Source organism: Corvus moneduloides, chromosome 9 (genome assembly GCF_009650955.1).
Source record: "Corvus moneduloides isolate bCorMon1 chromosome 9, bCorMon1.pri, whole genome shotgun sequence".
NCBI classification, from domain to species: Eukaryota; Metazoa; Chordata; class Aves; order Passeriformes; family Corvidae; genus Corvus; species Corvus moneduloides.
The window spans coordinates 24,375,455-24,398,087 of record NC_045484.1 but is presented as its reverse complement, the minus strand read 5'-3'; the positions used below and the strand labels follow the sequence as shown (position 1 = coordinate 24,398,087).

The 22,633-nt window shown below is 44.4% G+C and overlaps 1 long non-coding RNA gene across 1 annotated transcript in view; it reads right to left on the bottom strand.

Annotated features, from left to right (window-relative positions):
• LOC116448086 overlaps window positions 1–8,793 on the bottom strand; it is a 119,181-nt gene extending 110,388 nt beyond the window's left edge. The window contains exon 1 of the long non-coding RNA XR_004241798.1: window positions 8,585–8,793. This is a non-coding gene — a long non-coding RNA (uncharacterized LOC116448086). The remainder of the gene's footprint in view (window positions 1–8,584) is intronic.
• Between the last annotated feature and the right edge of the window lie 13,840 nt (window positions 8,794–22,633).

The window sequence follows — 22,633 nt, the reverse complement described above, 5'->3', positions numbered from 1 at the left end:
AAGGGAGAGAGCCATTTTCATCTCTGATGCATTCCTTTTACTTCCATTGAAACCGATTACCACACTGCTGCTTTAGCATGAACATAAATTTTTCCGACTTAACATGTTGCTTTAGGACTCAGTTCCACTCGACAGTAGACTTCCATATGTGCTGTAATGTTTGTGTTTCTAAGCAATGCCTCGGCAACCACATCAGGGTTGCCGAAAAACGAAAATGAAAAGCCTGCTTTTTAATTTTCTTTTGCTGGCGATCTCGGTTGGAAACTCGAAGGAAAAGGTCGTCTACCTTCCCCAGAAGAAATGTAGCCCATAAGGCCAACATGTTGTTAACACACACCAGAAACATTTTGGTGGTATGTGTCTATTTTAGAAAAAAAATAAATACACTTCACTGGGATTAAGCTGGGAGAAAAAAAATTAATTTGCTGACACGTGAGAGGCACAGAAAAAGATCTTGTTCTTGTGGAAAATGCCAACAGGTGTTTTCTAGGGATGTTTCTTTCTTCTTAAATGCCAGAGTACTTCCACACAAGCAGGCTTGGCAGCATCCTTTTGCATATTTTGTTGAATGCTTGACAAATTAGCTGCATAAACTTGCGTAAATTTCATTTCGCAGCCATTAATGAGTAAGAAAGAGTTTATTCAGATGCCTTGACCACAGAGGACAATAACTTCACTTTCACCTTTTTTCTTTTTTAAAGACTGAGATCTAAATCTCATTGCAGTCTGTGGAGAGATACAGATATTTTAGGATCATTATGAAAACCTGCTCTGACCCATACTATAGAATTTCACTCAGCTACTCCTGTAGCACAGTCTAGAATTTATGCTTGACTGAAGACCAGCCCCATTATTTTGCTGGGCCTTGAGAATCAAGCATTTATGCCTTAGTTCTAGAAAGCATTTAAACACATGCATAAGTCCCTCCCTAGTCAATAAAAGCACTTAAACAAATACTTTGTTCCTGCTGAAGTCAACTGGATGTTGACACAGCAAGTACCTCGCTGAGCAGAACAGGCTGCTAACAGGGAGCGTCAGGGAGCTGCCTTACTGTACTTTGGAGCTTAGAAATGGGGATGCACTTCTTCATTTTCACAGCAACCAAACAATAGACTTTCCATCTATTGTGATGTTCAAGGATGTTAAGATTTGGTCTTGCCTGGAGCCGGGGTGCAGAGTCAAAAATATGTATACGCGCATATATTTCAGTGAAGAACAAATATCCTCAAAAGATTCATGTCACTCTTTCGACAGTGTCCCTCAGCCAGGCTGCAAGCAAGCCTTTTCAATGCTTCTGTTGGGAAATACTTATAAGCAATTCAGCCTCTGCCAGTGCCCAAGTGACCACTTCCCCACCCACATCCCTCCTCACTGCAGACACTCAGATCTGCCTATGGAAAAGGACACCCAAACTCCCACAACATCTGCTTCCACAACTCCAAATGCTCCAGTGAGAAGAATTCCCCCTGGTCCCCTCTGGCTGGTGGTTGTCTTCCTATCAAGAAGACCACCCTAAAGTAAAGCTCCAGCTCACTGCCCCACTACCCCCGTGGAGGCTCCCCTGACCCTGAAGCTGCATCTCACAGCACAGAACCGGCTTCTCCACACCTCAGTGAGGCTTCAGGATATGCTGGCTGCCTCTGATTCCTCTTCCCCATTTAGAAATTTATTCTAACCTCAGTGAAGTGGTTAGGGGCACTTAAGAGCCAGTTACGGCCCATTAGAGGCTGTGCCGAGTTAGTGGGAGGGAGGAAGATGCTGAGAGCTGCTATGGCCAGGTTTAGTGGCATTTTCCTCCTCCCTCACTGGTATCTGGATTCAAGGGGGCAGCAAGACCTCTGGGAAAGAATCTAAAAAGGAGCAGATGGGTTTTTTTCTGTGGTCCACAGCAACTGTGACATCTCCCCTTTGAAGCTCAGCAGCAACAGTCCAAACCCCAAATGCTGCTTCCCTCTCCCGATTGCAGTGAGGGGGTGGGCTCTGTGCACCACCCCCAGCACCCACGTCTAGGGCAAGCAGGGCTTGCTCTGCCCATGCTGCAGGGCAAAGTCCCATAGAAATTGAAGTTACTGTAATTATAACTTGCTTGAACATATGGTTTCAGGGATCTTTCTGCATGTAAAATGCATGAATATGCATCAAAACTAGATGTCACTGCTTAAGTTACATAATCCTGCACAAACATATATTTAAGAGGGACCCGACATCCCCTGTTTTTTAAGGGACTTTAGCCGTGATTAATTCTCTGAGCTTATTAATCACAACATGTGTTAGTGTTTGATAAATTGCCCAAAAGTTGCATTAGCTAATAAGTATAAGAACAAAACGAAATAGTTTCATCTGTTTTTATAATAAGACAAAGAGCATCATGGGAGCATACACGGTGGTCATGAATAAAAGAGAAACATTCATTTATGATAATTGGTTTCAGCTCCCCGTTTGGCTGGTTCTTGTGACCTAAATGTATCCAGTTGTTTCCTTTCTTTCCCGTTGGTTTTTGGGTCACTCCTAATGGTTTAATTCAACAAAAAATGTCTACCATTTCCTGTAACCTCTGTCTTTTTTCATTCCTCCTTCCAAAATGTTTTTTTTCTGTGCAGCATCTAGAGAAATCTCCCTCTCTCTCTCTCCCTCTCTTTCCTTCCAAGTGAACAAAGTCAATATTGTTGACAGAAAAGGTTTAACTCCAGGCAAAAGGGAAAAAAAAGTAATAGTCATTTATTTGTCTCCACTTCTGAGTTCACAAGGGTTTTTTGTTTGATCCTGGCGGTCAAGACTTTGACACGGAACATGCCCCCTCTGACCATGAACAATTTATGGAGGGAGAAAGAGACAAAAATCCTCATTCATGTTTAAGAAAGCAAAGGAAATGGCTGTAGATTAATATTTGTGCATTTGTAGCAAAATTTCTGATAGGTCTGTAACACATTCAACCACCCTAGTTGAGAAACACAAGAGGCAAAACTCAGCCCTGGAGAGTTGAGTTTTGTTACTCTTGGACACCTTTCAAAACATCAGCCCTCATTCTGCTTTTCTTAGGGCAGCTTTTTCCTCCAGCAGAGAGTGAAAAACGTTGTATGGCATTTGCAAGGAGGCGGCGCACGCTGGCAGGGGTTACCTTGAAGCACAGGCAGGGAGCACTTGCCACGGTCTTCCCATTTGCACTCATGCCTGATACTCCCTGAACACTGCAAAGTGCTTTTACATCTCCCATTTAGCCTGCTCAAAGTGACAGGGAATGAATTTTCTAGCGTGAGGCCCTGAGTTCAAGCTGGTGGGAGATGCGGTGCAGCGCAGCACTGGGATGCCAGAAGGGTGTTAGCAGGGATACCCTAATCATGTGCCATCAGGAGCCCCTGTTTCACCACATTAAAGCCTTTGGGGCTGAAATTCTCCTTTGCCAGGTGTCTGCCTCCAGCAGAGTTTTCTAGGAAATGGCAAGGAGAGTGGGAGAAGGGGAGGCCTGGCAGTTTTCCAACGCAAGATTAGAGAAAAGTGCTTAGTCGATATAAAAATTCTAACAATTATTTTTTTGGAGTTGCTCTCACGCCTCCATCTTCTGGAAAGGAGACTGGAAATTTGGTGTCACCCTGGGAACAGGGATGTGCCTTTTACATCCAAATTTGGCAAAGTGAAAAGCCTTTGAATACACCCCACTGAAGATTTATTAGCCTTTGGGAAAAAAAACCTCTACAGATTTTGTCTGCCTTGATCTCGCTCCATTTTGGGGCTTCTAGGGCTTGCTTCTTCTGGGGATTGCTCAGGACTTTCCTTGCTATAATTCCTTTCTTGGCTGCTGGACATGACTGTGGCTCTGGGCACCAGAAGAGAGAGAAGAAATCCATCCCTGCCATCTCGGCCCCTGGGCTCCCACCACTGCCCAAATCAAGCAAAGAGGAAAGTAACAAAACTGCAGAGCAGGAGAAATGGGGCAAGGACCAGGGAGAAGCCACGAGCAAGCACCTAGTGGGAGAGACTTATCCCATAGGGATGCTTGATATGACATCAGGGAATTGGGATGAGGGAGAAAAATGAGCCAGGATAGTCTGGCAATGATATACAATAAAGGCATAGATAAAGCACATGCACAAGGGAGGTGATGAAGGCCACAGATAAGGGCTTGATTCTCATGTTTCAAGGCTTCTGAATTTCAGCCTCAATTGTGTCTGTTATCATTTCTGGAGTACCCCAAGCTCTCCACCAAACACACCCGGAAATGAAACAGCAGTGTCTGTCTCACTGCTACACCAAACACCCACTGAAACAGCTGACAGGCTAAAAAGAATGGCAGGAAGACATAATGAGAGGGCAGAGATAGTCAGATTAGAAAACACCATAATTTTGAGTATGCTGATGGTATGCATGAGGTGTAGTGAACTGCAGCAGTAAATCAAAGTCTGCTCCTGGAACTCTCACACGGCTGCTATCCAGAGACCCTCTGGCTGGAAATCATTTCCCCACAAAATCATGGGTGTGACATAAATATTCATGTGATTTTAACTATACAATATCTAGGAAGTTTTTAACCCTTAAGAATCATCATTCCTTGCAACCTTGAGCAGCAGAAATTCTAGCTTTCTGTAATCTGAAATTCTAGCTTTCTGAAATCTGTACTTGCCCATTGCTTTACACACCTCAGAGGCTGAGGCTTTCAGAAAAGAAATCCCAGCTGGAGAAACTCCTGCTAAAGTTGTGGGCATCACCAACACTTTGTAAAGTGGTACTACCCATTCTTAAGCATTCAGTGGAGGCTGGGAGCATAAATGTGTTCAGGATATAATAGGATACATTTGGAGAGGACAGCTCTATCTGCAGCTAGTAAACACTGAGCTCCAAGCACAAATTGCATCATGTGCAACTGCTGGAGGATACTGGAGGACTATTGCTGGCAGCTGGGTCCAGGACCTCTCCATCAGGACAGGCTTCCTACTCTCTAGAGAGGCTACCCACAGCTGAGCTCTTTGTCACAGCCGGGATTTGGGATGACCAACCCTTGCTCTTGGGCATTACAACTCACAAGTGCCATCACCAAGGGTCATGCAAAGACTCTCCTGCCTGCCCTGAACTGCCACAGTCTTCCCTGAAATAGTCCCACCTTGGCTGCTCTGGTTTGGGGATGTATTTGACACCACCCCCCTGCCCTCTGCAGCATCACCCAGCACAGACAGAGCCTCAGAGAATTCAGCTGCAAATCAACGCACCTCCCCTACCAGTCCGACAGAGCTTGTGACTGCCGGAAAAACAGCATGAGGAAGGGCCAGAAAACTCCTTACATGTCAGAAAATTAAAACCCACTGTCTAGACAAGAGATCAGGAATTATCTTAAATTTCAAGCAGTGAAAATTGACCAAGGGGAAGGGGAAGGAAAAAAGGAGAAAGCCTTTATTGGCAAAAGGGATGATTCTTTTTGGGTGCATCATACCTACAAGGGGAAATTACATGATTTCACTGTCAGTGCTGCTAAAAGATGACTGCAGCAAGCTTTGTTCCTAGTTCTGCACTTTCCTATCATGGAAAGTCCATGTGTTTTATCACGTACAGTCCTAGTGCCAAAACTTCTCAAAGGAGACAGGTTTGCTACCACACAGGACACCTGCTTTGTGTCTGCATGCACGAGTCATGAATGAACACATGATTGAAGGGAACTGCAAATCTTAAAATATGACAGGCATCAAGATGTTATTGCATCCTCTCAACAGCTTCAGAAAACTGGTTTTCTCTAATGTTATCAAACCAGGGATGAGAGTGGAGCTAACTTCTACTGGATAATCACAGAAAAACATTACATCACGGACTTTCCAACAGAACAGACTGAGTACCTTTGTGAGGGGAAACTAGCACAGTGTAGAACACTCAAACCCATTGTGGATAAGGTTTAATATCCAAATCTGCAGCTACTCCAGAAACACAAAGATGTACCTTTAGCAATACACTCTGGTTCAATCTACCCCACTTATCTCAATAACACTTTAAGATGATCTGCATTCTACACAAAAGCATCGTGACAGCAAACTTTGCATTACAAAGCACTTCTGTTCCCTGTTTTAGATGATCACATCTCATTCTTCAAGGGAAGAGCTGCACAAAGGTTCTACGTAGATGTTGATGTGTGGGTTTAGCTGTGAGAAATGACTGGCTTTAAGTCCTACCAAATTATTTCAATTGCATTAATTAAGCAGCTTCCTAATATTCCCAAACCCCCAATTAAACATGCAGCTCTAGGAGTACTGGATTTCCATCTTTAGAGGTGCTGGGGTGAGTCTTTCCAATCATACTGAATAAAAATGCTCACTCTCTCCTGAAGTACAAAGAATGAGGCTACTGTAAATAAGGCTTGGGCTTGGATCTCGCTCTGCACAGGGCTCTGCACAGTCGCTCACATCTCCAGCTTACACACACTAACAGTGAGTGCACGAAAACAGCTGTGCCATTTTTCCATGTCATGCCACTCGGCCACATGCTTTTGAAATGGTTCCATTTCATTATATGCCTGATACGCTTTCTCCTCTTTCTCTGTTGCACCAAATAAAAGATACTTCTAATCTAAAATAAAAAACCAAATCCCAAAACAAGCGACTCTAGCATGAACACATGAGCACGTTCTACCATATTCCTTTCATTTTCCCCATTTATTGACCTCTCCTCTGTGCTACCCAGTTCACTGAAGGGTGTGTTAACATGCACAGCGTGTCAGTGTATTTCCACAGACTGGGATTTAGGCGTGGTTTTGCATATGAGAGTAGGAATTGCTTGCCTTGCAAGCTATGTGATGACATGCTTCTCATTCTGACAAACAACCTGCTCTGTCCCCAGCTGCAGGGTGCTCCAGGCACACATTCCCTTCCTTCTGTCAGGGGCTGGGGCTTCTTTCACAGGTGCCAAATGGCAGTTTGGGGTGGTTCACCTGATGTTTCCAAGTCTAGCACCAGGCTGTGGTTGTCATGACCTTGTGAATAGGGTAGAGGGACAGGATTTATAAAATATCCCACAGAAAAGAACTCCCAGAAGTGGCACGTGAACCACAGCCAGGTCTGCTTCTGCAGGGCAAGGCAGAAAGGTGTGTCACTGCAAAGTGCCCTTACAAAGCTGTCACTTTTGCAAGATGAGGTCCTGCAGTGTGGTCGCTCTCCTGGCACTGCAGCCCCTCAGAGACTATTAAAACTGAAAAGTCATTCATAGAAAGGAACACCAAAAAATACACAAGTCTTAGAGAAAACCTCTCCCGCCTTTCAAGGGACTCCTGTGTGGGATTAGGGGTACCCCCACTTCACACCCAGCACTGTGTTTCAGGCACAGGGAGGGTCTGCAGGAGGGACCATCCCACAGCATTCTGAGCCAGCTGCAGGTGCAGCACTGGCTCAACCCAGAAACAGGGTCAGAGTGCAGAGCAAAGTGCTGGCCTGGTGTCTTCACAAGTTTTGCTTTAAAGATCTGCAGTTTTTCACACCTCAATCCAGCCAGGCAGGCAGCAATGCCAAAAGATGGCTGTGCAAATTACTCTTGCCTGCTGTATGGAGGAACTGGGATTAACACAGCACAGGATAGCAAAGCGCCCCATAGTCCTACAAGTAAAGGGTAAGAGATGGAGGTGACAACCCAGAAATGGTGGAGTTTGCCATCTTACCAACCTCAAGCCTAACTTAAAACCATAGTCAAAAGACTAATGATAAAGCAAAAGCCTCTGCCAAAAAATATAGGCAGGACATTCCTGCCAGAATATATGTTAAAGAAAGACACACAATTATTTTTTAGAGTCGCTGGCACAGTGCTTTCAGGAAACCTTTCCCTTTAAACACTAAAATTAAACAAACACATGAAACGCAGGGAGAAATGTAATTACTTTATAGCTTGACTTTGGTCTATTGCCTCGGGTATCCAGTTCCTTTTCTTAGTGATGTGGAAACTCAAATTCCCCCCTAACAGTGTCATTAATTCCTTGGCCTGGAGAGCCCAGCTTTCCTGCTGCATTTTGCATCAGGAAATCCCAGCTGCCCGCACCTTGCTCTGAAAACAGCTCTGCAGGTGACAAAGGAGCTCCTGCCCTGCTCCCAGCACAGGAAGGGGGCAGGAGGGCTCCCCTATCCCCCCTGAAAGGAGGGGATTAAAACAATTGGGTTGCCAAAAAAACAATTAAAGACCCAGGCGAAGATCTAGCTCCTCTGACCTCCAGCCCTCCCAAAACTATCCTCGCCTGCCAAAAAAAATGACAAGGGGTGTCTATTTCTGCTTGCTTTTTTCCTAAGAAAAACACCTCCCCCTCTCCTTCCTCATGTCCCCCCATGGCTCTTCCTCCCGCACACAGTCGGGGCTGGCTAAGGTTCATGTTAAATGAACACCCAGTCCTAAAACACACCCGGGACGGCATCCAAAGGCTACCAGAGGCTGTCGAGAAACTCCCGCTGGTGTGGGCGAGCTCATGTGCCCCCCACTGACCACCCTCCCTCAGGCCAAGAGCAGCTTTAATGCCCTGGAGAGAAAACAAACAGGTTTGGGGGAGCACAGGGAGCCCCGTGGGAGCAGAAGCGTCTCTCCCGTGCTTACCTTCCCCCTGCCTTGCCTTGTGGGATGCTGAGGAAATCCTCACCTCTCTGTGCCAGCCTGACCGGGCGGCCATCCTAGCTCCTTCCCTGTGCCCAGGCAGCTGCTCTCAAGAAAAGTTTTCTTGGCCACTGCCAAGAACATCCCAGCTCTTTTCCGACTGAAATCTTTCGAGGTCGGTCCTGGAAGCAGCCCCATAGCTGCCTGCCCTTTGCAAGCTGTCATGCAGTTTAGCAGGAACCCAGCCGGACTGTGTGAGTTTATATCCACCCCTGTGACACACACACACACACACACAGAATGTGCCTGGCATCTGAAGCAGCCGATGCTGGATTTATCCCTTCCCTTGTTGCCAGTGACTCACATAAGTGCTGGGAACTCTTGGTGGAAAACTGCTTATGAGCTTTGGGCCTGATCCAAACCCCACTGAAGACAAAGGAAAGACTTGTGATTGCTTTGGAGCTGGCTTTGGATCAGTCCCATTATCTCTGCCCCAAGAGCAGCGTACAAACAAACCAGCAGGGACTGGGGCACTGTAAGCCCGTGCCCAGAGGCCCATCTCATCTGAGGAAAAGAGAAGCAGGGAGGTGCATCTGAGCCTTCCTTGAAACATCCACCCAGAGCCCTCCCAGGAGGGGCATAGCCTCGGGAACTGAACATGATCACACCCCTCAACCCTCACTCGTGGGTGGAGATACCCTGCTCAGGAGCAGGCATCCAGATTTTTCTGCTCAGCGTCGGTATCAGCTGCACAAAACATCCAGAGCCAGACCTATATCCGGACTTCAATTGTGCAAATCATCCACCTTGCAGGCTGAATCTGCTTTTATCTGTCAAACACCATCAGCTTGCACACTCCGACACTGAGCACATTCATGTGGCTCACAGGACACAAGTGTCCCCATGAGCTCTTCCCATTCTAAGAGAGACCAAAAGAGTAACACTCTCAGGCTCCCTCCCACCTAAAAATCCACAAAACAATTTTTTTGTCAACAGCTAAGCAGCAATTTGCATTCTTCCTGGGTAAGAGGCTGCCTACAGAACTGAAAAATGATTTGACACTGTTTCATTCCACTTCTCCTGGCAGCACTACCTTTCCCTTCATTTACTAAAAGAAAAAAAAAAAAGAGCTGAAAAAATAAATTGTTAAGTCATGCTTTTCTATTTTAAGGCATTTGTTGTAACTATACAAGGCTTTTTTCCCACTGGGAGAATAAATGAGAAGCATGAATCACACCAAACTTACCTAAGAAAAGTGCAAAACAATTCTCTGTCCTGGGATTACAGAGTCGATGACTCATGACCCTTTCTTGCAGAGTTTAGGCTACACAACTTTTGTAGCATAAACCGATTTCCTTTGGCGGTAAAGGGGTTTTTAACCAATACCCTTCCACTTGTGCCAGTCCTTAGTGAGGGACCAGTTACACTACACTATGACAGCTCTTCTTGGAAAACTGGCAAACAGCTTCCTTGCACCCCAAGTTTAAAAACACATTTGAATTCCTGCATTTTAACAGACTACCATGTGTCAATGGAATGACAATAAGCGGCAATGTGGGTGTCCTTCAAAGGAGAGGAGCAAGAGCCAAAATGAGTTGCCCTTGGCTCTTTGTGCAGAGGCTGAGGCTGTGATCTGGCTTGTGTCTGAGGTGGGCTCAGACCCTGCAGCAATTACCTGGCTCAGCAGTGGGTGGGGAGGTGTGACAATGCACTGCCCTGCTGTAGAGCTCACCCCAGACAGTGCTCACCTAAGGCTGGCACAGCTTAAACTGTGCTCAGATACCCTAAAGAGGGTAACTATGGGGAGCAGAGCAACCCCAACAAGTTTCAAAGTCTCTTGACATTTTTGTGATGCTGAACTCTGAAAATTGCAGCTGGTGTTGGGGGTCAGGTAACCCCGAGCTTGAAACACACAACACTAAGTTATTTTTCAATCCTGGCTTGAACTATAGCTTTGCAAAAGCCTGAGTCTCTAGGATTTCCCACCCTCATCCAAAGAAGTGGAGAAGAGAAATTGAGGATTTAAAGGGAAATAAGTTAAACCTCATAGCACGCAAAATGAATTCCCTAACCAGAAGGGTCTTGCCACATCCTCGGAATGGTGTCACGGCTTGAAAACATGCCTTGTTTCTAAGCTCATTTATTTGCTAGGAAAACTCAGCCACTAGTATGTCTTAAAGAAATCCCTAGAAATGCATCTGCAAACAGTTGCACTGAAATTTCAATTGCTGAGTGTAATTCACAGCAGAGCGAAACCCTGGAATCTCTGTGAGTGCAGGGCACAAATAGCTCAAGGAGGTGTTTGGTACGAAGGAAATGGTGATGCTTCTTCCATTTCCCATGAATATCATATGCACTGCTTCAGCCATATGTTGTGCTGAATCTGCCACATTCTTCGGTGGTGGGCACAGATGTGGACAGATCTGACAGATCAGGGTCTTAGGGTCACACAGGAGTAAATTGGGGGCAGATGATTTGAGCGTCACAGCTTATTTTTAGGAAAAAAAAGGGGGGGAAAAGATTGCTAAGAATCATTTCTACCATGTGTCCGAACAAGAAACGCATTTATCTCACCTAGTAAAAACAAAGAAGAGTTTCTCTCAAATAAGGAGTTTGTTTTAAGAGGCTAACAAAGATTGTTCTATGCACTCTATGGATCACAGGTGCTGCAGAGAAACATAGACTTTGCCATGTATTTCCGTGCTTCATTAACATGTATTATTTTCAGACAGTCTCCAACAGTGCTCCAGCTTTACAGGCACAGAAGTGACTCCTTTGACAAATAAGCAAAGTTTCTTCTCAATTGCCTGGCTTACACTGTTCTCTAGTTATTCCTCTGATTAGTGCTATTTTGCTTACATGCACACTGTGGGTGATAAAAGACATCAAGGAAATGGAAAACACTTTCCCAATAATATCACCACTGCTAGAAGATGGAACAGAAAACAAGGAAAAAGGAAATCAGTGCTTATTCAAACCCTATAGACCACCAAAATATAGCAAAAATATAACAGATTCCTTCACGTCTATTATTTATGCTTGTAAGAGCATATTACACACACACACACTTTCTGCCTCCTGCTGCACAAAGTTTAAAAGCAGGGAGTGAGGATGAGGTCACATTTCTTCATGAGACTCACAAACTGCACTGCCCAACACTCACTCATATATGAGGCTCTGCAAAGCTAAGGCAGAATTCAAACCCAAATTGCATTTGTCAAAGAAGGACAACAACACTGCCTACCACAGGATAGGGCTTGCAAAGGCTGCTTTGAGAAGGAAACCAGAAGAAAACCCTGGATGCACTGGGATGGTGAGGACAAGGTGCGGATGGCAGGAGTGTCCCAGCCAACCCAGTCCCATAAGTCTTTGTGTTATGGCCATGCCCGGTCACTTGTAGTGGATTTTTCCAGGCCATCAGCTCAAATTACTAATAGCCAGCATGGGACATTTTAGTTGTATCAGGCAGACATTTACCCTGCTATGAACAAACAAACCCAGGCCCCAGACATGTTGGAAATTGCTCAGAGAACAATGTCACCCCTTTGCTCCCCAAGTCCAGTGCTTTCTGGAGCCTAAGCAGGAATGGGGTGAAGCTGATCTGAAAGCAGAGCTGGAGCTTTTCCATTTCCTCTTACAAGTCACTGAGGAGTTGTAGGTGCAATCAGTTATATTTTTTCCCCTATGTTTTCCTTGTCTGTTTGGCTAAGAATAAATGGCCTGGATTGATGAAGCCTAAACTCTACTGATTTTCCTACATCTTGAGATTTCTCAGAGGCTGCTTCTGGTTCTTCAGAGGGGTCACACCAGCTGGCAGAAGGATTCAGACAGGATTTAGGCTGTGTGATGCTGGGCCAAAACTGTGTTAAGTGTGGCTTGGTTATTAAATTGTTGGAATAGGGATCAGAAAGCCTGATGTGTTAGGTAAATATGGACATTCCAGCCCAGCCATCCAAGCTTTGAGCAGGGATCATGTCACTTAAATCCTTTTGCCAGCTGAGATTCACAGTGCTGAGAAGGTGACAGGCAGGTGGAGAGGGTGGCATTTTGCTGGCCCAATGCTTTGGGGTCTTCATGAGCACACCAGAGCTGTGTTTTGCTCAAACACCTGGCACTGAGCATTGGAGCCAGACAGGACTGCTAGAAGAAAACAGAAGCCAGACAGAAGACGGGATGCTACAAGAATTGAAGACACTTCAAGCTGACTTTTCTTTTCTGTGGGACTTGTCTTCAGCTGAGTCAGCTTCCTGACCTGGAGAGCAGAAGATTCCATATACAAGGCAGGGAACAGGAGCAGATACCCAGGGTAGGGAAAAAGTAGAACCACTACTTTCAGAGGCAGTATGAGTTTACTTCAGATGAACCCAGCCGCTTTAATTGCATTTGCCCCTAAAACCTGGTGATTCTGAGCAATTCCCATTAGGCAAGCAACTAACCAGGCATTTCTCTCCTGGAGAGACGTTTACCCCATGCAGGGTGGGTAGAGACAAGAATAGGAGTCCATGAAACCCTACCATCCCTTGCAGGGTAGAGCTGCTTCCCAGGAACCAGAAGTTCAAACCAAGCTAAGATTTGGGAGGAAGTTTGTTCTTTGTTGCTGGTTTTTCTCCCTGACTGCTGGTTTCAATCACTTCTGCGTTCAGTTGCTTTGTGGCACATCAAATAAGCAAAGTCCCCTAGAAACTCCTGCATCAATTTTGTTTTCGTCCACTTGAAAAACAGCCTACTGGCCTTTAAATGCATCCCCTGCTGGCAGAGAAGAGAGGTTACATTTTATACAGCCTCACCACCCCCATATGGTCGTACCTGGTCACTTCTGGACACGTGCAAACAGTATCACAAAAATACAGGGTTTTGCAAGATTGTCTGGTCCATCCCTCTGAGTGCAGCAAACAGCACATGAGAGGTATCTGACAGACCTGCTTTCAGAATCCTCGTATGGCAATAGAAGCCACAGTTTCACTCACCTTCCCAACAGAAAGCTTTTTTCTCCTGTCTCTCCAGTAATGATCCAAGCTCCCCATCACCTCTGCTCTGCTGCCAGACTGCAGAGCAAGATTTCCTTGCCCAGTGGGATAACCTGCTACCTATATGCTGTTTTCTCTATTTCTCCTTCAAGATAGTAAAAGAGGAATAAAGAAGTACGTGAGAAAAGGGAGAAGAGAAATATAAACCATTACAAGAAAGAAAAACAGGACACGTTTATGGGGGACAAACAACTGCCTTCCTCCTACAAATGACACCATCCAAAGGTTGTACTGGCACTGTTAACAGCTGAGGGTAGAAGAAGGAGTAGTTCAACTCCCAGTTCTGCTGCAAGCTCTCTTGCAGGTCTTGAAAATAAGTGTCCATACTTCAGAATGCCTCAGTTCGGGTCAACCTGCAGCTTAAAAAACAAAAATATGCTTCACAGGATTGTTCAAAGATTAAATGAGCATTTGAAGAGCTCTAGTAGAAATGAGATGAAGGGCACTTTCAGAGAGACAAAGCATTATCATCATAAAGTGTAATCTTGGTGGTTTTCATGAGCAAGCGTAAGATTCCAGCAGTAATCTTTAAAGCAACATCCATTATCTGGAAAAATAGCTTTCAGCTAATGGTCTATTACAGGTCACACTTGGTAAAACTCCATGCACATTTTCCTCCTTTTTCCCTTAAGAGCACTTGGAAATCCTCTGACAGCTGCCTGAGGGGAACAGCCTGGCTGGCTGATGGCACACAGTGACAGGGAGAGACGAGGAGGACCATGCTCCCATCACACACCAGGTGAACCTCCAGACTGACACCATGAACCCCTCAAGATGCCTCCACAGGGCAGAGATCTCACCCAGTCACATCTCACTTGGCCTGCAGGGCTTGGTGGGGCTAGGCACTCTGTATTAGGACTCTGGTTGGAGATAAGGGTCAGTCTTAGCCACCTCCTTACCAGGACATTTGGGCGGCAAAAAGCAGGAGGTGGTGTTCTCCTAAATGGATTTCTTTCATTTGAGACTCCCTGAAGACCTGCATGAGCCAAAGGGCCCGGAATGGGGGATGAAACCTCACCTAGCCAGGCTGAGCCCCTCAGCACTCTTGATGCACTTACTGCTTGTCTTTCTAGAGACTCTGCTCTCCCAGGTGAGGAACTCTGTGAAGATCACAAAAAGTTCAAAAGGGAGCTGAAAGCACTGAATCCCCATCCAGCCTCAGCAGTTCAGCACCCGCCTCCCTCCCAGCTGCTGAACCTCTGTGGGGAGCAGCCCCCTCTCCCAATATCACCTAGAAATGCCTTACTTGAAAGGGTCTTTGCTCCAGGGAAGCCCACTCCTTGCTGTGGCCACCTTCTCTGGCTGTCTCATGGCACACAGAGTGACTGGAAGGACCTGCCCCACATCACACAAAGACGCCTGTGCTTTGTGCCCACCAAACACTGACAAGGGACCACAAGCAGTGGCCACCCCTATGGAGGGAGCATGAGAGCCTAAGTCAGATGGTGGTCTTCCTGTAGGTCCTGGAGATCCATCCCTTTTCCTGGAAGGACAAAGAGCTAATTCACCGACACCAGTGCGCAAAGCCAAGAAATCCTACTGGTGCTACTCAGAGAGAAGGGAGCCAAACTCAGCAGCAAATAAAAGGAGAAAAGAAGACCAAAGATGACTATTACTATTTAACAGCTTTGAGGCTGTGCCTTTACTGAGCAGAGGCAGGACCAGGCTGAGGAGCCCAAGAGCCCAGAGGGCTGAGCTGGCTGTGCTGGGGAACATGGCCATGCTCCTGCCAGGCTCTGCCATCATCCAGGGCTGCTTGCTGCCCTCGGACACAGCCTGGCTGAAACAATTGGTTCATTTGTTGGGGTGTAGAGCCAGCCCTGATATTTTGGTGTTAATGGCTTTGAAATATCATTTCACAGCCAGCAGTGCATGGCTCAAAGAGCACAGCCCATGATAGGAAAAGGGGAACCTCCATGCCACAGCCACATGGGTCTGGGTCTCAGCTGAACAATCTTTCATGGTGAAAAATATGGATAAAAGGGAAAATGGGTGGGGTTTGGTTTGGGTTTTTTGCCTGAATTAAAAGAAAATTGTTCTTCATTTTAATATTTTTGTAATTTTATGCCATACTGGCCAAAATGTTATGTCATGTTTCTAGAAACCAGCCATTTTAAGTTCTTGCTTGCCAAAAGCAAAGGAAGCAAAGGATGTTTTTACAGCTTTTTAAAACCAAAGCCTCACGGGGGAAAAATGAAAATTTTAAATACAATTTTTCCCCTGCTATTTACTTTGCTAAAAAATTACTTTCTACTGGGAAAGTGATTAAAATTAAAACCAATTGTTGAGTCACTCATCCAGATTTCTCATGGATTTGCTGTAAACTCAGCAGATATAAAAATCTCACTCATGCTATGAGGGGTCTTTCCAATTTTCTGGAAGTTTATGGCACTGCAGTGGGGCTGACACTGTTTTTAAACAAGCTGGAGCTAAATCCTGGGTTTGAAGCCAGCTGATAGACAATCTCAGAGGAAACACCACCACTTTTGTAAAGTGCTATTCTGCTTCCTCCCTCCAAGCTCGGATTTAATGATTTATTTACAATATGAAGAAGTGAAGTACTTTCATTTATTATAAGAACAAGCAAAGCCCTGGCTGCAGTGTGAAGGCAACCTGATGTCTTCCCACCTCTTCCAAGGATTACTTGGGTGGACTGGTAGCAGCTTTGCCCCATAGTCCCAGGCTCTCTGCAGCAATGTCAGAGTGAAGACACCCATCCAAGCTCCTTGGGGAAATTCACACTCGCTGTCCGAATTGAACTGAAGGTCAAGAATTAATAACATTTTCCAAATTGTATCCCTTTTCCAGTTGCAGCGTCTCCAAACCCGCTGCCTCATAAAACTTGCAAGCAGACTATGAACAAATGGGGAGCTGCAACAAGACCTCCTATAAGTGGAGTAATTCCAACTCTGGTTGCAATGTAATCAAGTTTATACCATGGCTGCTGGCTGACACTGGGGAAAGAAAACAGAGGAGAGAGACCCGAGATGTTTCCATTTGTCTGGGTGAGACAGTTTGCTGCTTCATGCAAAGCTTCTGAGCCTCAGGGACTCCATCTGAGGTCCTGCTGCCTGTTTTGCCCAAGGAGAAGAAAGCTAAATAGCCAATGGTCTTGATACAAAGAATGGCTAAGCAGGCCTCTGGATGTAAAAAAAGATACATAAGAGGAAATATGAATTGTTTGTACAAAATCCTGGGTTGGGCAAGAAGCAGTTGTTCACAATCTCTTCCAACACCAGAATTTGAGTTCTTAGAGCAGGAACATCAAATTAAACTTTCAATGGTTCAAAGGTGGCAGGTTAAAAGCAAACAGAAAGAAATAGGTTGGGTGGTTCAAATACCACTTGGAGTTAAGTTGTGGCACTCTGTCTCAGGATGTACAATTAACGGATAATACAGCTTAAATGCAGACTGACACAAGTCCAAGAAAAAACCAAAACCTGAGATTTGTTAAAGAAGCTTAAATCACCTCTAATCCAGGAAGTCCTTGGGGGATGCAGAGTATTTGGAAGTGTCCTGCATGCTTGCCCTGCACCTTTCCTCTTCTGTTTGCACCTGCTTGCAGCCTCAGCCAGAGACAAGGCTCTTTATTAGATGAACACTCAGGGTGTCCACCTCTAGGTATGAGATCGAAGTCCTGAAATGCTCTGTGGAGGCATGCCCAGACCTCAGCTGCCCTCATGCCTGGAGATCTTCCTACTGCCTCCAGAGAAGCTGCCCAACTCCATACGAGGCGCAATGGACATTAATGCATTGAAGATGTAGAGCTGCCCCATGCCCTACCCTGACAGACGTGGACCTTCACAGAGCCAGCCACCAGATTCCTGACAGTTTCACAAACAAGCCCTTCAAAATTAATCACACCAACTATCAAGATTTTCCTACAGTAGAAGTAACTTTTTTGGGGAAAAGGACAGCAAGAAAATAGCCCTGAGTATAGAGACACTCATCCTATAGAAGCACTCTGTGCCAGAAAACTCTCTCCACAGCCGTACATATCCCTGCCTCTCCAGGGTCCTTTCAGGTCCGAGACTTCACTGCAAAACCATGCAGGAGTACACTGGGGAGCACGAGGATTAAGGTTTTCATGGCGTTTGTGTTCATGGGTTGGAGGGAAAACCAGATGATATGAAAGCTTTGACTTGTTTCCAGTTTAGCTTCCTACTGCAGTCACAAACCAGGATTAGCAGCCTGAGTATGCAGGCACAATCCTCCAGAAACATCTCAGCTGCAGTTTTTAGCTACAAATTATTATCCCCTTGCTACTCAGCTCCAGATCCCAGTGCTTTCCTCAAGACCCCATTCCCCAAGCCACACAGAAGACTCCCTAGAGCTCAAAGCTGCTCTGGGTATCTCACGCTTTGCCAGCACACAGGGAAAGGAGCAGCAGGTTATACATATAACACAGCTTCCAACAGGGCTTGGTCATGGAAGGTGTATAAAGTGGTATTAGCAACAACTTGGTAAAAAGGAGCCATGTCGGTGTCACAGAGCACAATGAAAAGCATAATTGGTTACAGCTGACAAACATAGAATTGCATTAAACAGAACATTCGGTGCTGGGCCATGGTTTACATCAAATTGTCAATCTCAATATGGCAATCCCCTAAAAGGACCACTTTTTTTGTAAGCCCTCAGGAAACATAGCAAATCATGGCAATATGTTTATAGTCTTCAAATGCCACACAAGGAACCTGATCTGCATCTTTTACGGTGGGATATACTGGAGGGTGTTTCAGTGCGTTGATACTCATTTTCCAAATACATTTCACAGCTTCGTTAAGCCTTCTCAAACCTCTCAAAGATCGACTTTTAGGTGAAGCTGTGGAGTGGACAATCCTCAAGGCCAAACTCACTCAATAAAAGTGAGATCACTTGCCTTATCTCTCTGTTGCTTTCTATCTTCAGGTCTGGCAATGAAGGCTGGAAACAGCAGCAACAACACACAGATCTTTACAGCCTACCCTGAACTTCGCTGTCTGCTGCTGCCATATCAACTGCCCTTGGACTTTGGCACTAAACTTGACACCAGCAATCACAGTAGAAGGTCAATGATATTTATGTCCAAACAAAAGGGGTTTTCTATGCTTATTCTGGCTGGAATTCAAGTTATTCCAAGATGGTTTGTGGTTCCTGCACCTATTTACACACCAGGTCCCTTGGGGAAGGGGCAGGTTTGCATGGTGCCTGTCACAGCCAAGTCCTGATGCTACCTGAGCACTCTGCTGCCTGTCCCAAGAGCGAGGGCTGGGTCAAACAGAGAAGGCACCTCCGGCACAGTCAGAACCATTTTGTGTTTGGGAAGATACATCAGGTCTTGCTGCACTTACAGCAAACCCTGCCATGACAGGATGTTTCATGAGCAGCAGAGCCTATGAAGTACATTGTCCTGAGATGCTTGTGCTTTAGATTCTCCAGTATCTTAGAGTCAGGCTGAGCTCAGGGTGAAGGTCTTGCAGAGGATGCTAAGAATCTCTTTCCTTCACCCAGTTTCAGGTTTTCATGAATCTGGTAAGCAGTTTTTTTTAGGGTATTTTTAAGACCTTCAGCTCGGTGTCAGTTTTTCCACCAAATCCAACAGGCCAGTGGAAATGAGGACAAACAGACAGACTACATACTAGAATAAAGTAAGCAAACTAAAAATTCACACAGTTTAATTTTCAACTTCAAAAGAACAGAATAACTTACAGCAGGAAAAAACATTTTAAAAATTCAAACAAGCTGCTTAAATGATGATCCCAATTACCTACTCTGTAGATGACCTGCTATGATAACAGCATATCTTCAAGGTTTCAAGATAAGGAGCTACAACACAAGGCAGATCTTTACAGCAGGATGACAGTACCCTGAGTTCATTCAAAGTCCTGGTTTACTACCATGAGTACTCAGATAGCCTTTCAGAAAATAGCTTTGAGCTAACTTTATTAAAGAACAAACAAGAAGAAGAGTCAACAAAACTGTTCTCCAAGTTTTAAATACCAGGAGGGGAGGAAGCTTTATTGCTTTATGCTACTACATTACACAGATACAACAACATCTGTCAACAATAATATTATCTGTATTACAGCAGAGATCCCAGCTGAGACTAAGGTCTCATTGTACAGGACACTTGTAAAACCCAACTAGAAATACACTGCAAGAAACCACCTCCTAAAGAAACTCAAGACTAAATAGGCAAGAGGGAAAGAAGGGGGGGGAAATAACATGACCCTGCTTTTACAGATGGGAAACTGAGGAATGCCAAGGATAAGTGACTTGCCAGAGGCTGAAATTAAAAGTCTGTGGCAGAGCCATAACTGAGTCCAGATTTTCCAAATCCAACTCCAGTACCACCCAAATCCAGTAGACTTCCCTTTAAATTAGTCTTAATAATGTTACAGTTGGAGCTCACTTGTAGTTGAACTGCAGAACCAGAAGCGGGTACGTATTTCCATTGTTTTTAGGAGCACTCTTATTTAGTCCACAGCACATTTTGCTCAGGACTGTGAATTCTTCATTAAATGGGTCCATTGTGTTTAATTTTCTCCACTTAACCTAGAGGCTGCACTTTTAGATGCTGTGCCAGACACAGGCTTGTTCCAGCAGAACTCGGCAGAACTTTTTCCTAATGCTCTTCTACATGCTCAAGGCTAACAAAGCTGCTCCCTCTGAAGCATCCACAGGAGATATGGGAACATTTAATACAACTTAATACACTCCCAGCACGTTGCTGTGAATGAGAAGCTCCTGAAGAAATGCCACAGCCCTGTGACACAACGTGTTGGATGAATGCTTAAACTTTTGTGGTTAACGAGAGTCAACATGGTAATTCAGTGTTAGTCATAATTACCACGGTTGGATTACCCATTTTTCAACTTCTCCTGTTCTAAGCCATCTTAGTGGTCTTTATTCATAAAAGACACAGATCTACCCATTTCAAATTGCCCCTTCATGTAAATACTGTCAGGACAAATAAAGTAGTTACTGCCAAGCCATCTGAAAATGATCAACACTCTTCACTGTGAAGTAAGCAAAGTGAAGTCCATTACAAGATAGTAATTTGCACCTTTTTTTTTTTAATTTGAGGAATAATTCTCTTTTTTGGTGCATAAGTTAAGCATGGAACATATTATTTAATCCTAATGCAAATCACACCAGCAGGAAATGTCGTAAAGAAAAAAGTGATCTTCTGAAGGAAAAATAAATTATCGACCACGTTACGAAGGAAAGAAACATTCTCGAATAATTTCTTTCTTTGTTGGTATTGGCTGGCAGCATAATCCTTCCAAGTAAATTGTAATTTCCAAATTAGATTATACATTATGTCATATTAGTTTTATATTAGAAAAACAAACTGACTGAAAGGAAAAATGCCAAAGTCGACTTGCCTGGTAATGTAAAATTTTTGTGTTTCTGCTGTGAAATGCTAATGTTTCTTTTTCTTTTTTTAAAACAAGTTTTACAGCAAACATAAAACCTAAATTAAGGCAAGATATTTACTTTACTTGACCAAGCCCTGTTTGAAACATAAATAGGAAAAAAAAGACCGAGCATTTTCAGGACACCGCATAACCATAGCAACAGTTATCTCTCTATATAACTACTGATACTGGCATGGAAATTTTTATGAGTTATACATCAATCAAGAATATAAGCACCTATTGCACACAAAAGTAACATATAGAGAGAACATTAAACCTGCACAGGTCAAGTGATCTGAAGTCAGGAAATGGCGGAATTGAGAATGGCTGTGTAACTTTTGCATTGCTCCTGTGTATGTTATGAAAGAGTCTTTAAATACACCACCCTCTATCAGTTTTTTTGCACACAATTCCTGCTTAAGTCACTGTCCAGAACGGATGGTGTTTTCTGGATACATGGTCTGGGACATTAGTCCTGTGAGGAACAGTTGAGGGTACTGGGATTCATTAATCTAATTTTAAGGGGAAAAAGATGAGGGAAGATGCTTGGTCCAAGCCTCCTTTACAACATGTTCCCCAAACTCTACATCCCAAAGGGACTGCAAGTCTGCTTTTCCCCTACTTGTCTTTCAGAAAATCTTAAAATGCCACTAAGCAAAGATAACACCTTAGCATGGACATGTGTCAGATGGGGTGACCTAGGAACAAGGCCATATGGCATCAGGGAAGAAAGCAAGGTAAGTACAGGACCATGAGGAAGATGAGACTGAGGATGTCCCAGCACACAGGACTTGCTGAGAGCAATCATTTGCAGAATATTTTGAAGACAACCAGCCAGGGATAAACATGGAAGCACTGTAATTTCTTCATGACCTGTTAAACTGTCCCAGAGCACTCTACTGTCACTACAATTTTTCGCTAAGTTTAGACAGTCAAAAACAAATTATAAAAACGATCAATCCCAGCTGCTTCAGGAACCAAAAGCTCACCCATCTGTTTCTCCCAGGAGCTGGCTGCAGATGATCAGGAAACGTTCCACCGAAACAGACCAGCTGACACGTACAAAATGCTTTGGTATTAATTAAAGAAACTGGAAGGTTGATCACATAAAGTGCATCTTTCTACATACAAAGGAAGAATAACCTGTAATGGGGAAGGAGATGTGAGAAAGGACCTGTGCATCCTAGTCCAGAGGACTGACACTTCCTATAGATCCTAAAAGCAATAACTTTGAAATAGTGGATGTTCATCATCCCGAAATTACCTTTTGCCGCTAGATTTTTTCCCAAATGACAAGGCTACAAATACCTGACTTAACCCTCCATGTGCCCAAAGGAATGTCTGGACATGGAATCATATTAGATGTTAAAAGAAATATATATAGATACATTAGACAAAAATGTGGCCTCCAAAGGCCATTTTGAACTCAAGTTTTTAATGAGCCAAAAGAAAGGTTTAAATGTAAGTTCCCACTTCATCTCAGCGACAATCTCACTTCTCCCATAATATAATACCATAAACTACAAAAGGGTGGGTTTAACTCTAATATATTTTTATATCATCACAGCTACAGCCACATTCCCATTATAAAACAGACAGATAGACAGACATGTCTATCTCACTTCCTGCAAAGGTTATACTTAGAAGCTTTTTAAAAGGAGCCAAGAG